The sequence below is a fragment of the Eschrichtius robustus genome, chromosome X (genome assembly GCF_028021215.1).
Source record: "Eschrichtius robustus isolate mEscRob2 chromosome X, mEscRob2.pri, whole genome shotgun sequence".
Taxonomy (NCBI): Eukaryota; Metazoa; Chordata; class Mammalia; order Artiodactyla; family Eschrichtiidae; genus Eschrichtius; species Eschrichtius robustus.
In genome coordinates, this window is record NC_090845.1 from 36022439 (window position 1) to 36038787 (window position 16349).

General features: G+C 42.3%; 1 protein-coding gene across 6 annotated transcripts in view; it reads left to right on the forward strand.

The window, feature by feature from the left end:
• The first annotated feature begins 5549 nt into the window (after positions 1 to 5549).
• The window catches only part of SYTL5 (synaptotagmin like 5), a 203072-nt gene continuing 192272 nt past the window's right edge, over positions 5550 to 16349 (forward strand). For all 6 annotated transcript variants that reach the window (XM_068533212.1, XM_068533214.1, XM_068533213.1 and 3 more), the window contains exon 1: positions 5550 to 5659. The gene's annotated coding sequence lies outside the window, so the exon portion shown is untranslated. The remainder of the gene's footprint in view (positions 5660 to 16349) is intronic.

Sequence of the window (16349 nt, forward strand, 5' to 3'; positions counted from 1 at the left end):
GATCCCTGGTCAGGGAACTAAGATCCCGCATGCTGCACAGCATGGCCAAAAAAAAAAAAAAAAAAGTGTGGGTTGTGATTTTCTTCCAAAGAATACAGTATGAAAAGGGAAAACACAGTAACTTTAAAGTAGAGAAAACTGCCAAACACTTCCTCAGCCAGGTGACCAAGGTCAACATCAACAACGATAGGTCATATTGATATTATATACCCTTGCATATACTATCAATACCCTTGTATGTACTATCAAGCGTATATACTATCAACATGGCATTGTATTTTTAAAGGATCATTCCAGCCACTGTGGGAGAATAGACTAGAGGGGGCAAAGGGCAGAAGCAAGGAGACCAGTTGGGCTGTTTGTAATAAAACAGCAGAGATGATGGTGGCTGGACTAGGATGGTAGCAGTGCAGGTTGTAAGAAGTGGCTGGATTCTAGATGTGTCTTGAAGGTAGAATAAGCAGGGTTTGCTAATGTATTGGATTAGGGGTGTGAGAAAGAGAGAAGTCAAAGATGATCCAGCAATCCCACTCCTGGGCATAGATCCAGAGAAGACCATAATTCAAAATAATACACGCACCCCAGTGTTCATTGCAACACTATTTACAATAGCCAAGACATGGAAGCAACCTAAATGTCCATTGACAGATGAATGGATAAAGAAGATGTGGTATATATACACACAATGGAATATTACACAACCATAAAAAAGAATGAAATAATGCCATTTGCAGCAACATGGATGGACCTAGAGATTATCATACTAAGTGAAGTAAGTCAGAGAAAGACAAATATCATGTGATATCACTTATATGTGGGATCTAATAAAAAATTATACAAATGAACTTATTTACAAAACAGAAGCAGACTCACAGATCTCGAAATCAAACTTATGGTTACCAAAGGGGAAAGGGGAGGGGAAGGGATAAATGAGGAGAATGGGATTAACACATACACACTACTATATATAAAATAGGTAACTAATAAGGACCTACTATATAGCACAGGGAACCCTACTCAATATTCTGTAACAACCTATATGGGAAAAGAATCTGAAAAACTAAATGCTGGAGAGGGTGTGGAGAAAAGGGAACCCTCTTGCACTGTTGGTTAGAATGTAAATTGATACAGCCACTATGGAGAACAGTATGGAGGTTCCTTAAAAAACTAAAAACAGAACTACCATATGACCCAGCAATCCCACTACTGGGCATATACCCTGAGAAAACAATAATTCAAAAAGAGACATGTACCACAATATTCATTGCAGCTCTGTTTACAGCAGCCAGGACATGGAAGCAACCTAAGTGTCCATCAACAGATGAATGGATAAAGAAGATGTGGCACATATATACAATGGAATATTACTCAGCCATAAAAAGGAACAAAATTGAGTTATTTGTAGTGAGGTGGATGGACCTAGAGTCTGTCATACAGAGTGAAGTAAGTCAGAAAGAGAAAAACAAATACCGTATACTAACACATATATATGGAATCTAAAAAAAAAAAATGGTTCTGAAGAACCTAGGGGCAGGACAGGAATAAAGACGCAGATGTAGAGAATGGACTTGAGGACACGGGGAGGGGGAAGGGTAAACTGGGACGAAGTAAGAGAGTGGCATGGACATATATACACTACCAAATGTAAAACAGATAGCTAGTGGGAAGCAGCCGCATAGCACAGGGAGATCAACTCGGTGCTTTGTGACCACCTAGGGGGGTGGGATAGGGAGGGTGGGAGGGAGACACAAGAGGGAGGAGATATGGGGATATATGTATACGTATAGTTGATGCACTTCATTATAAAGCAGAAACTAACACACCACTGTAAAGCAATTATAATCCAATAAAGATGTTAAAAAAATAAAAAAATAAAAAGACCTACTGCTCTTTAAAATTAAAAAAAAAAAGAATCTGAAAAAGAATGGATATATATATATATATATCTATCTCACTGATTCACTTTGCTGTACACCTGAAACTAACACAACATTGTAAATCAACTATACTCCAATAAAATTTTAAAAAATTAAAAAAAAAAACAATTTTCTTTGATTGCAGAGGAAAAAAAATGATCTAAGGATTTTTAGCTTGGGCATCAATGTGGATGGAGTTGCCATTCGACAATATGAGGAAGCCCTGAACAGAAGAAGATCTGGTTGGAAATATCAAGAGTTGGATTTTGTACAAGGTAAGTTCCAGATTCCTATTAGTCATCCAAGTGAGGATGTTAAGCAGGTTGCTGGATAAGTGTCTGGAATTCAGAGGAAATGTCTGGTCCAGAGACAGAAATATGGGAGTCATTAGCAAATAATTGGAATTTTAAAACACAAGACTGGATTAGATCACAGGTGCTTGATAAATATTTGATAGGTAATAAATAAATATACACTATATCTTCTGGTAGAACACATTTTCTATAAGAATTGTTTATATGCAATTGCAAATAGGGAAACAATGTCTGTATAGTGTGGAAATTGTGTTGGAATATAATTATAGCCTTCAGCATGAAAGGAAAAAGGACTTAACTTGGCTGCTGCACAGTCAGAAGCCTTCTTAGTTTTATTTTAAGAAAATGAAAAGTGAGAGTCTGCACCAAGGGCTTCCTCCCTAAGGAAGCCTTGCATGGTTCTTGCTCCAGGTAGATTGCACTTCCTCCTGTGCTTACCTTAATGGTAGCCTCATGTCTTCGACCTCCACTTCCGTGTACGCTGTCTCAGCTCTATCAAGTCAGAATTTCCTCTCTTTTGGTTTCTTGCACTTTTAATATCCCCTGAGGCAGCCTCTGGCCATACCAAGCTGTGTGTCTGAGATATTCATTTTTTTATTTTATTAATGCTCTGCTAATAAAGTTGCATAAGTTTTGAGTGATCTGCCCCTAACTCTATTTTTTTTTCTAGAAGCCTTGTTAATTTTAGTGTGTTATTTTGCAAAAGGAGAGATTTTTCAGGGCAATGATTGTATACATGTAGAGGACATGTTACTTTTGTCCACATCTTTCCTAGCATCTTTTTCTTTAGGAACTGTACGTTCCTTGTCAGGTAAGGCTATCAATCTATTCATCACGTTCCCCTCCAAAACAGACTGACGGGAATGGGCACATGACCCAGGGTAGCCAATCAGAATACACTACCTACCTGGCCCATGGTGACTGGTTGAGGAATTGACACATGACCCAAGCAGAGCCAATCCCTGGAGCTTTGCTGGAACTATTAGGAAGGAGAACTCTTTTGTCTCTGGAGCTGTCTTGGACATTATCTGCCTAAAGAAGATGCCATCACAAGAGAAAGGAGACACAAATTAAGCATTCAAAGTAAATTATTCAACTTCTGTGTATTTCTCCCATCATTATTTTCTTGGAAAACTCCTAGTCTTTCTTCAAGGCTCAGTTCAATTATCTTCTGGTGAAATGTTTCATGGCCAGCGCACCTCCTCCATGGAGGGCTGTGAGCTCCCTTCTCATGCCCACAGCACCTTGTACACATCCCTCTTATAGCATTGCTGCGGGAGTTTGTTTATTGTCTGCTCTCCCTTCCCCCACCCTTTGGTGTATAGTGTATGGCATTCTTTTTTTTTTTTTTTAAATAATTCTTTATTTTATTTATTTATTTTTGGCTGTGTTGGGTCTTCGTTTCTGTGCGAGGGCTTTCTCCAGTTGCGGCAAGCGGGGGCCACTCTTCATCGCGGTGCGCGGGCCTCTCACTATCGCGGCCTTTCTTGTTGCGGAGCACAGGCTCCAGACTGCGCAGGCTCAGTAGTTGTGGCTCACGGGCCTAGTTGCTCCGCGGCATGTGGGATCTTCCCAGACCAGGGCTCGAACCTGTGTCCCCTGCATTAGCAGGCAGATTCTCAACCACTGCGCCACCAGGGAAGCCCCAAAAAAGCAATTCATTGAGATGAACCTTGAAAATAAGATAGCAAGGGAGAATGCAGAGTAGGGGACACTTTGGAAGAAGAGAAAAAATAAAGTTAGAAAAGAAACAGCACCTTATAAACTTAGAGAATAGAGATAGAGAAGCTGAGGGATGATATTATTCAGGAAAGTAGGTATAGATAAGGAAGAAAAGTAAAAGGAAATAGTTGGGAAAAGATGAAAAGTATAGAGGTGTTGGTGGAAGGCAGGGGTGGGAAGGTCCTGAATGTTAGACCTTCGAGCTTTCAATAAAAATTTGTTTTCCACTGAGTGTCAGGCTGTGTGCTGGGTTATTGGAACATTGAAATCAACGTCAGTCTCTGCCCATTGTGGGGGAGATCTAGGTTTATAATGGTGGTTAAAAAAAAAAGCAGTGGGATGATGAGAAGGGGTGTGTGTTGGGGGAGGTTACCCACTTTTCTGAATGGGCAGCAACCTTCCATTCTTGACCAGAGTTGTAGGAAGTATGGCAGCTGAAATGCTGTCCTTAAGTTGGGAAAATGTGCCACTCTCTCCCTATGCTCGTCTCTTTCTCTCTCACTTCTATAATCCCTCACACTTGCCAATACTAATGGGATTCTTATTCTACATGCTCTTCCTCCCAGTTTTGATATGATGGAGGCAGGACTGTGGTCTCATCACACCCCTCCACCCAGCAGAGCAAGATTACCTCTACCAGAAAAATGCCAGGCCCCAAGGCAGAATTTCCAATCCATATTTGCCGGAAATATTACTTCTATAAGTCCTGGCACTATATGGCAACTTGACTGTCCCAACAAAGCTTGGGTAGGGCCTAAGCTGCTCTTCCCACCCCAAGTCAGAATAGGAGGGTGCCCCCTTGCACCAGGGTCCCATCATCCCCCCTGCACTCTTCGAGGACCCTGGAGGATCTGAGAGGGTAGAGGTTCATAGCCACCTCTGCAAGGCAGGGGACTCCAAGCATATGGGAGTCATTTGTGCATTGGCTGTGGTGGGCAGTAGGGGGTCCCCAGTCATAGACACCAACTGTGAGAGGGTCTGGGCATTGCCAAATCCAGCTGGCAGGTGGAAAGTGTGTGGGATGGGCAGCCCTGGGGGCAAGATAAGGGTCCGTGGAGAGGGGAGGCCTAAAGGAAAGGATACACCTGGGATCTTGAGGCGCCAGCTGTGCTCGTTTCTGGGCTGGGTGGGTTCTGGCGCCACCACAAGGGGAACACCGAGGGCGGCAGGGCAGGGCAGGGGGGACGTGCCGGGCTGGTGGTGCGTCCCCCGGAGCCGGCCGGCACCGCCTGGGGGAGGGCCTTGGCAATGCCATGTCCGGATGGCACAGGGAAGGTGCGTTGAGCTCAGATGGGCAGCCCAGGGGCAGCGGGTGCCGGGGTGGCGGCGGAGAGGGGAGACCCACGACGGAGGCGCTCGTCCTGCAGCGGTCGTCTCGAGGGGTGGGCTGTGCCTGGCGCGGCTCCCGCTGGGTGGGCTCTGGCGCTGCCGCCTAGGGGCGTCGGGCAGAGGGCGCTGTGCTTCAGGGCGGCTGGAGACGCCCCCCAGCGCTCCGACCAGGTACCTGCCGGGGGCGGGCGGCGCAAGGGGCGCGCGGCGCAAGAGGCGGGCGCCGAGCGCGTGAGTCACTCGGCTCCCCCGGGTGCGGAGCGGGACTTCGCCTCCCGCCTGGGGTCTGCTTTCATCTCCAGCTTCAGCGACTCACCCCTGAATCCCGGCCCCCTACTGAGGCTGGACCAGCCGCCTTTCCGTCTAGGTGACGGTCGGGTAAGTTTCTCGTCTTTGGATGCTTGGGTGACTCGTGGGGAGGGGGGGGGGGTCTCCCAGTCTGTGTCTCGGTCTGCCTTTGCTTCCACCCTCTGGTTCTCTCCGTTGGAGACTGAAAGTTCGATTTTTAAAACGCAACAGAGGAGATCAAATCCATGCCCAGACCCCAAACAAGCCAAACTCTGGGGCCATAGTCTTAATTTCCCGGGTATCTTCAAATGTCCGGATGCGGCGTTTATGGGGCTAGGAATGTTCTATTTGTTTCTTGTGTCTCCCTCCTCCCCCACTTTCTTCCTGGGTGATTCTCAGAGGTGGCGTTTGGGGGGCGGAGGTGGCAAGAAAGCTGGAAGGCTCAGCTGGAATCCCTTGCCAGGGCGGTTTTCTCATTCTCGGCGAGGTGGCAGATGTTTGACTGTAGCCTGAGTTGGGATCTTGGAACAAGCCTCCCCAGCCCAGGAAGTGCCAGAGCTGTAAGGTAACCGCAGTTGCTGCATATCAATCTCGGCACCATTGACCGAGTCACAGTGTTCCGGAGGCACAATTAATGTGAATGCCACGATCATGTTGAAACAATTCACTGAAGGACTCTCTTGAATATTTTATTTTGAATGTATTGTATTCCAGGAAAATTTTAGGAGGTTACCGCCGGTCTTATTTTCTGAGATGCTTCAAAACCTATTATTTCCTTTGCAAGAAAATCAATGAGCACTCTTTCTTTATAAGGATTTAAGAATGCAAAGCTACATGTTAGTTTTCCTTTTCCTCTACCAGTGCGTGTGGCTGGGGGTGGCGGGGGCGTGGGAGGGGGAATGCTTCCATTAATTGCCTTTAGAAAAATCACCGCGGGGAGGGTGCTTTCCCCTTTCTCTACCATTAAGCGCAAGTGTTTCTGTGACTATTAAATAGGTACCAATTGTTGCTGTCCTTTTTTGCTTAAAAGTAGCGGAGGAAAAACCTAGAACGCGTGCATTTGTGGCTCATGTTGACGGCTGATTGCTTTATCATGTTTGGTTGGATGTAGTGTTAACAGGTGGTCTTAATTCACAGCACAATTCTTCTGTTCTAGATGAGCAACCCTGCTGATATGGGAGGAAAGTAATATGCCCCCTCGCCCCCGACCAGACCAAGTCTTTCTCTAGCTTTGGGGGAGAGAGAAAGATGGTGGGAGCAGCTTTTCTGGCAGTTGATTGGGTGGCCCCTCATAAATTGTTCTTTCCTGAATCATCATTTGGTTTATAATCTGTGATTATAGAAATGAACCTTCACCCCCCCCCCTTGGAAGAAAATCAATAAAACCTGAGACGTTTAGTCAGCTCACAGGGGTAACTTTTTAGAGTTAAGTGGAAGCTGCGATGATCCTTTTTTTTCCAAAGCTCTTCCCAGGGAGCCCTGCAAACTGAGTTAGGTTTCCCACCTTTCAGATAATGTGACTCTTCTCTGTATCTTGTGACTCTTGGTTTGCACACCAGTTTTGCTCAAGATAATAAAATTTCTTGGAAGGCAGGGTAATATCTTATCTGTGTATCCTTGGAGCCTATTAAATTGGTGGGGGGGGTCTGAATGAATACATGAATCTGGCAGTTTAGATAGGGTTTACCATTCCTTGAACACCACCTGGGCATGCTTTTTCTTCACTCCTAGAAGATAATCCTTCGAATTCAATGATTCTCAGAGCGTGGATCTTCAGACTGCACTGTATTGTAAATAAATAAGAGTTTGACATATATGGAAAACATCTATGTATTAATTGTGACTTTTTTTTTGCTGCAAGTAACAGAAAAGTCAACTAAAAGTGGCTTTAACAAATTAGAGAAGGCTGACAGCAGGTGATCACTGGAGTTGGCTCAGTGGTCCAACAGTGTCAGGGTTCTGGGTCAATGCCTTACCCTCATGGTTTCAAGATGGCTCTAACAGCTCCAGACATTTACATCCTTATCCCATGTTCAAAGGCAGAAAACGGGGTAGAAAGGGGTAGAGTAATTTCCCTCATGTAACTTTCTCTTATCAGAGAAGAAATAGCTTTCCCCAAAATTCCCCAAAAGAATCTCCCTTGTATTTCATTGGCCAAAGCTGGGCCACCTAACAGTCCTTAGTGGCAAGGGAGGCCAGGAAAGTGAGTATCTGGCTTTTTAGCTTGTATAGTGGGAAGGAGGCTGGGGAGAGAGGCTTTATAGATGGCTTTTGAGAGTTAGCCGGCAACTCTGCTGGACTCTCATGAAAGAAAATGGTTCTGTTTTAATCAGTGACTATATTAATGATTGGTCCAACTAAAGCATTAAATATTAATCAATGTAGCAAAAGCACATTCAGAACAGGATTATTTTCCCCCTAGGGTATGGTATTTTAAGGGTGCTAAATGACTTTTGTAGAGTGTGTTAACTTTTAGAGACTGCAGGTAGAAAAATATATTTCTATATATAGAAAAATATATATATATATACACAGCTTGTATGGTTTGCATTGTATTAAGTGTGGGTCAGATCCTCCAGCTCCTGAAACAGAGTAAACATTCAGTAAATAGTTGTGCTGTGAGTAGACTATTGAGTTTGGGAGCTTCACAACTTCGCAGGGACAAGCGGAAAGGGGTTTACCAATAAAAAAAAAACTAATTAGTGGTTTCGCACCAATGCCCTGAAATTCTGGTTTACACAAACTCAGAGTCTTTAACTTGGATCCTAGGAGTCTGGAGAGCAACTTAACAGGAGGGGCAAGAAGAACATAAGAAGTAGTAGATACTGACAATTTAGGGCGACCGATTTTCTTTGGGAGCCTGCTCTGTTCCTTACTGTGGAAGATGGTTAAGATGATTCTTAGCACACACACAAAAGTTTAAGTTGATGCAGGAAAAGAAGAGAGTGTATATCACTGCCAGCTTGGATTCTTGACTCTTTCCCAGTAAGAGTCCTGATATATTTACAGAAGGACCAGGTTTGAGGACATACTGATGGGAGCTCAGCTAAGCAAGTAGCAAGAGTTTGAAATTTAACAATTGCAGAATCCTATACCTTAGATTTCTCACCAGTCAAAGGAATGAAGTAGACTATCGGTGGTTCTCAAACTGTTGCACTTTAAAAATCACCCAGGGAGCTTTTTAAAATTCAGATTTATGGGCTGATCCCTAGACTTTTCTTTTTTAAATTGAGTTTTAAATTTATTTATTTTTGGCTGCGTTAGGTCTTCGTTGCTGCGTGTGGGCTTTCTCTTGCGAGAGTAAAACAACAGACTGTCTGTAAATGTGAGACTAAATGGTTTAGGAACATCCAAAACTTATGCTAGTGACCTGGGTATAATTTCAAGAATGTGATTGTATTTTATAAAGTAGAAACCTATCCCCAAAATAGCTATATATTTTTTTGGTGTGCTGGTCACTCTACCTATAATATCTCATTTAACCATTGTAACCTCTAATATATCAGATATGTGTGTGTGTCAGTTATCTACTGCCATAATAATGCTGCATAACAAGCAACCACAGAATCTCAGTAGTGTATGACAATAAGTGTGTATTATAAGCTCATGTGTCTAGGTCAGCTGGGGGTTAGCTAGACTGTTTTGCTGATCTTGGCTGGGATTGTTCACATGTCTTGGGGTTACCTGGATATTGGCTGATCTGGACTAACTCTTTTTTTTCAGTTATATATATATATATATATATATGTACTTTTTTCTACATTCTCTTTCATTATAGGTTATTATAAGATATTGAGTATAGTTCCCTGTGCTATACAGTAGGTCCTTGTTGGTTATCTATTTTATGTATAGTAGTGTATATATTTTAATCCCAAACTCCTAAGTTATCCTTCCCTACCCCTTCCCCTTTGGTAACCATAAATTTGTGTTCTGTGAGTCTATTTCTGTTTTGTAAATATGTTCATTTGTATCTTTTTTTTTATTAGATTCCACATATAAGTGATATCATATATGTCTTTCTCCGTCTGGCTTACTTCACTTAGTACGATATCTCTAGGTCCATCCATGTTGCTGCAGATGGCATTAGTTCATTCTTTTTTATGACTGAGTAATATTCCTAGACTAACCTTGAATGGAGCAACTGGTGTGCCTGTACTTAGTTTCACATGTTTCTCATCCTCCAGCGGGCGACCCTGAGTCGTGTCCTCAGGGCAGCAGCAGAAGTGCAAGGAAGAGCAAATGGAAATACACAGGGCTCTTGAGGCCTAGACTCATAACTGGCATATCATCACTTCCACCTTATCCTGTTAGCCAAAGCAAGCCCCATGGTTAGGCCCAGAGTCAGTGGGAGGGCCCTACAAAGTTATATGACAAAAGAGATGGATGTAGAGGGGGTAAAGAACAACGGCTATTTTTTGCAGTCTATCACAGAGGAAAAAAAGTTCAGAGACATTAAATAACTTGTTCAGATCACATTACTTACAAGAGGTGAAGCCAAGACTCGAAAGCAACTTTGATGCCAAAGTTTAACACTGTTTCCTTTATTTATTTAATAAATGTATTTTTTTTTTTACGTTTGGCTGCATTGCGTCTTCGTTGCTGCGCACAGGCTTTCTCTAGTCTTGGCGAGCGGGGGCTACTCTTCTTTGCGGTGCGCGGGCTTCTCATTGCGGAGCACGGGCTCGAGGCGCGCAGGCTTCAGAAGTTGTGGCTCGCGGGCTCCAGAGCGCAGGCTCAGTAGTTGTGGCGCACGGGCTTAATTGCTCCGGGCATGTGGGATCTTCCCGGACCAGGGCTCGTACCTGTGTCCCCTGCACTGGCAGGCAGATTCTTGACCACTACGCCACCAGGGAAGTCCCTAACACTGTTTCCTTTATAACACATTTCTCTCTTACTTTTTATTGTACCCTATTTACAGAAAAACTGCTTCAAGAGAAGGTATATGTTCAGCCTAGAAGATAAAAAAATTATCTTTGTACTTTGTCACAAGTGAGATTTTATGCACACGTGTATATATATTATATTTTTCTATTTGCTCAGTTTATAGCATTTTATTTTTTAATTTTTATAAATGTTCTCTATTATCTCTATATGAAGCAACTAAAATATTTCCATTTTAAACGAAAAAATGGATTCAACTTGTAATCCGGTAGATCTTAAAGATAAAAGCATGTTTCATGCTGCCCCATTTGCTCTGGGGCTGTTATCAGAAGAATGGGTCTTGTTAAACCATTTCCTTTTCTTATGACTTTTTCAAAGTTATACCAGGTGTGTAGGGCCTCTATTCAGAATGAATTTGCTGATGCCGTAAGTGTTTTGAGTTTACCCTCAGGGTTTTCACACATTTTCCTGGTGAATTTTGCCAACAATTGGTAAAACCTCCCAGCACTGTTACCTGTGATATTTTCAGCTTGATCATGTGACCCACCAGGTTAGATAAGCTCAGTTGTGGAGATGGATGCAATAGACTGTCTGAGCCTAATGCCATTAAATAGTTGGATTGTATAACTAATTCTGTTTCTCCTGATTTCATGCTCGGCAATCAACCTTATGATTCTCCGTGTCCATTGCCTTCAGGGAGCGAATAGCCTGGTCAGGCTGTCTGGTCTGCGTGAAAGTTATATTTCTCATTGTAAATTACTAAGTTGCCACTCTGCCTTTAAACACTTATGAGCGTTATAGAGGTGAGTCAGCATCCAGCGCCTTGAAGCCTGATAAATGCGGAGACACTGATAAGATCAGTTATCCGAGCTTGTACTGCTCAATGCCAGGCCTGATGATGATGACTTGCCAAAGTGAATTAATACCAGCTAGCATTTATTAATCATTGTCTGCATACCAGCAACTGTGCAGTTTTATTTACATGATCTCATTTGGTCCTCATAACAACTTCGTGAGGTAGTACTTTTATTTCCACTTTACAAATGGGAAGACTGAAGTATAGATTAAAAACTTGCCCCACATTAAAGGGGTACTTTGGCAGAGACCTCTAATCGCCTCTCAGTATCCTTTCTCGCCTTCCCCCTTAGTGACAGAATGCAGTTTTATTCCTGGTGGCACTGCATCCAATGAGCAGTCTCTGTGACCCAGCATCTCTTGCACCAAGGTGTGATCCTATGACTGAGTTGTGCCAGTGAGATAGAATTGTTATGTTGTGTGGGGACTTCTAGGAAGCCTGCCTAAAGAGAGTTGGCTTGGCTGGGAGGAGGGCCCTTTTCATACTTCCTGTTTCGTCCAGCTGCTAGCCTGGAATGCAGGCATGATGGCTAGAGCCAGCTTGGACCCTGGAGTGACGTCTTGGATATATGTCAGCACTGAAGTTGTCTGAATAGAAAAGTAGAAGGAATCTGGGCTCGTGATGGCACCATGCAGCTACTGTGCCAGCTCCATTCCAGAGATCTTTGCGTGCTTCCTGAAAATATTAGTGTTCTCTTAGCAGAGAAGAAAGGTAGTGATGGCTATTGGGTAGGCAGTAGACAGCGTTTACGTACTATGTGCCAAATGCCTAATATTTGAACTGTGATAAACACGTGTGTTTGTGTTCCATCTCTGCCACTTACTAGCTGTGTGTATTGGGCACATCTTATGCCTCACTGTGCATCCTTTCAGCCTACCTTTTAGTCAAGCCATTGATCCAGTAACCAGTTTCATGTGGGTGTAACCAGACAGAACCTTGCCTGAGCCTCACAGTGAATATTTCACTTTCCACGCCAAGCCTTCTTTGATGTTTCAACACGGAGGCCTGTTGGATCTGCCTGGCACCCACGTGGGTATTACGGAATGTGAGGGTGTCACAGGCCCATGAGTCATTCCTTGACTAATGTGGGTTGGGAGCCAGGGATAAACGCTCCTTTCTCCCATCCTTGGCTAGATAATTTAAAGCTGCATTTTAGTATTGTTGGCTTCTAAGAGGTTCTCAGAGGGTCTAAGCAAGATGAAGGCCCCAGCTGCCTACAGTTTGTGGCCAACTCAAAAATATGCCCCTGTATTGATTTTCTCTCTTTCTGGTTCCATTTTCCCAAATTCCCTAATTCTATTTTCTGAAATCAATTCCCAAAATAAATTACTTGCCTGAAAACCCTTGTCTCAGGCTCTGCATTTCAGGGAGAACTCAGGTTAAGACATTGTATAACCTTGAATTAAGCTGTACTGATAAAACTTTGGCACTTGCTGACACTTTTATGCCCCTTACATGATGAAGCAGTGTACTATCTTTAGTGTGCAAAGACAACAGTACGTTATGAAATCTGATAGTATCATGTATTGGTGTGTACACGGATTAATAGGAATTGACGTACCTTGTTGATGGGAGTGCACGTTTGGTAAAATCATTTTGGAAAATAAAACTTGGCACTGTCTTGTGGAGTCGAACACACATATACTCTTTGACCCAGCAATTTTATTTCTAGGTATAACCCCTAGAGAAATTCTTCTGCATGTGAACCAGGAAATCTCCTGAGGCATGTCCTTAGCAACATGGCTTATAATACAAAAATACTGGAATACCTTAATTGTTTATCGATGGGAAAATAGATAAATTAAAAATTTTGATATTTGTTATTTCACAATAGAATAAAAATGAATTAACCACTGTTATATGCAAGAACATAGCTGACTATTAGAAACAAAATACTGAATGAAAAACTAAGTTACCAAAAACTTCATGCAGTTGGGCATAATTTTTATAAAGCTCAGAAACACACAATACTAAACAATACCTTGGGAGGAATCATACATATATGATAAACTATAAAGCAAAGTAAATCCCAAATTCAGGTTAGTGCTTTCCTCTGATGGGGAGACAGGGATGGGATAGGTAGGAACATACAGTAGATGCACTGGCATTCATAATGTTCTAGGTGTTGCATTGGGTGATGGGTTCATTAAGGTCATTTATCATTGTTCCTTATACATTATTTATAAGTGATATAGATTACATTGTATATATCAGATAATAATTTTTTAAAAATAAAACTACCACCTACAAAGATGCTGTGCTAACAGAGCATGGCCTTGGTGAAAGCCTACTCTAGCCCTCACTCTGAGCTGATGGCTCTCAAAGTCAGCGTTCTTCATCATGTGATGTGTTTCTTCCCTTTGTGTTTCCAAGTGTATTATAATCAGTTAGAATGGCAGGGCACAAGATTCAGTTTCCTTATGACCCTTAAGGGTTACGTCCTTTAGTATCTTTAGAAGAGAACAGTTTGTTGTGTCCTCTGCTCCATCATCCACTTGCCTGTGGTTTCTATATGTCCTGAGGCTCCTCACTGCTCTCTGCTGTACACCATCCAACTGTTGTTTTACTGCTGGTCTCAGCACTGCACTCATGGGCTGCAGTCCCACTTGTTTCTATGGAGAGAGAGAGGGAGGGAGGGAGGGAGGGTGTGTGTGTGTGTGTGTGTGTGTGTGTGTGTGTGTGTGTGTGTGTGTGTGTGTGTGTGTGTGTATATTGGGAGGCAGTATCATGGTAGGGAGTGGTGAGGCTATTAACGTGACATTTCTCTCTCTAGTTTCAAACCTGCTTTCTTTGACAGCACTACATACAAAGCTGTAAGGTTGTACCAGATTTTCAACTCTAGGCCAGGGTTTATAACCTTTACAGCATTTTTGTGCCATGGACCCTTTGATGAAGGCAATGGACTCTTTACCAGAATAGTGGTTTAAATACATAAAATCAAGCGGATTGGATTACAAAGGAAACAAATTATATTGAAATACAATTATCAGAATATTTAAAAAAAATTGTGAGGTACTTCTTTATTAACTTAATTTTAAAGTGGTAATGAACATAAAGTATATTTCACTATATATGCAATAAACGTAATGCGACATGCAAAATATGTGATTTCTATAGGTGACAAAGTCACAGATGCCCATACTATTGTGGTCTGTTGCCTATATCCATATTTGAAGGAAATACTAAATTTCAGGTAGAGATTAGTGAATATTAAGGATGTAATTTTTTTCCATCCAAATTCATGGACCCTCTAAAGTCTATCCATACACCCTTGGGGGACCATGGATCCCAGGTTGAGAAACTTGCTGTAAGCGAAACGAAGGAAATTACAACAGCTGAAGGAAATGATTTAAAGTGAATACCCAATATTATCTAAATCGTAGTCCACAAGGGAAGCACTTAACTCCAACCCTTCTTGGGGGGCAGGAGAGGCACAGTGCATCCCAATTGCCTTTCGGATCTCACTGACCTTCTCTTTCAGAGGAACTTCCTCTTCATTGTCCCTGCAGACAGGCCTCCATACTTCCCTTAGAAAGTCCTGCCCCTTCTCAGAGGAGTTGGCCTTACCTTTGGATTCATCCGTCTCCCTTCTCCACTCTATTTTCCCCACTCAGGGTTGTCCACCCTCAAATAACTCTCTAGTGACGGCCCGACAACAATGTACGGTGGGCTTTGGCTCCCTGAGTCTCTTCTCCTTCAGGGCCTCTCCACCGTGGTGAGCTGTAGTGGGCAGAGCACATGTGGGTGCCCCTCCTAACTCTCCAGTAAAAACACTTATTCTCAGAGGTAGCTCAGTCTTTTTTTAAAAAACAATTTTTATTGAAATATAGTTGATTTACAGTGTTGTGTTAGTTTCAGGTCTACAGTAAAGTGATTCAGTTATACACACACACACATATATATATATATACACACACACACACACGTAAATATATATGTTCTTTTTTAACATTCTCTTCGATTATAGGTTATTACAAGATATTGAGTAGAGTTCCCTGTGCTGTATAGTAGGTCTTTGTTGGTCACCTATTTTATATAGTAGTGTGTATATATTAATCTCAACCTCCTAATTTATCCGTCTCCCCTGCTTTTCCCCTTTGGTAACCGTAAGTTTGTTTTCTATGTCTGTGAGTCCATTTCTGTTTTGTAAATAAGTTCATTTGTATCTTTTTTTTAGATTCCACATATAAGCACAAATATCATCATATGAGACTTGTCTTTCTCTGTCTGGCTTACTTCACTTAGTATGATGATCTCTAGGTCCATCCATGTTGCTGCAAATGGCATTATTTCATTCTTTTTTTAATGGCTGAGTAATATTCCATTGTATATATGAACCACATCTTTATCCATTCATCTGTTGATGGACACTTAGGTTGCTTCCATGTCTTGGCTATTGTAAATAGAGCTGCAATGAACATTGGGGTGCATGTATCTTTTCGAATTATGGTTTTCTCTGGATATATGCCCAGGAGTGGGATTGCTGGATCATATGGTAGCTCTATTTTTTAGTTTTTTAAGGAGCCTCCATACTGTTTTCCATAGTGGCTATACCAATTTACATTCCCACCAACAGTGTAGGAGGGTTCCTTTTTTCTTCACACCCTCTTCAGCATTTATTATATGTGGACTTTTTGATGATGGCCATTCTAACTGGTGTGAGGTAATATCTTGTTGTAGTTTTGATTTGCATTTCTCTAATAATTAGCAATGTTGAGTATCTTTTCATGTGCCTATTGGCCATCTGTATGTCTTCTTTGGAGAAATGTCTATTTAGATCTTCTGCCCAGTTTTTGACTGGGTTATTTGTTTAGCTCAGTCTTAAAACAGAAGGAAACAGAAGCATTTCCCTGACTGCCCCATAAATTAAAAAGTTGCTCAAGTGTATAGTGAAGCTTGCACTCTACAGTTATTATGCTGATCAAGGAGAGTTCCTTATTCATCCCACAGCTTCTTTCAAATGGGCTCATTACTGAGCCATAGATCTTTTTTTTAAAAACATCTTTATTGGAGTATAATTGCTTTACAATGGTGTGTTAGTTT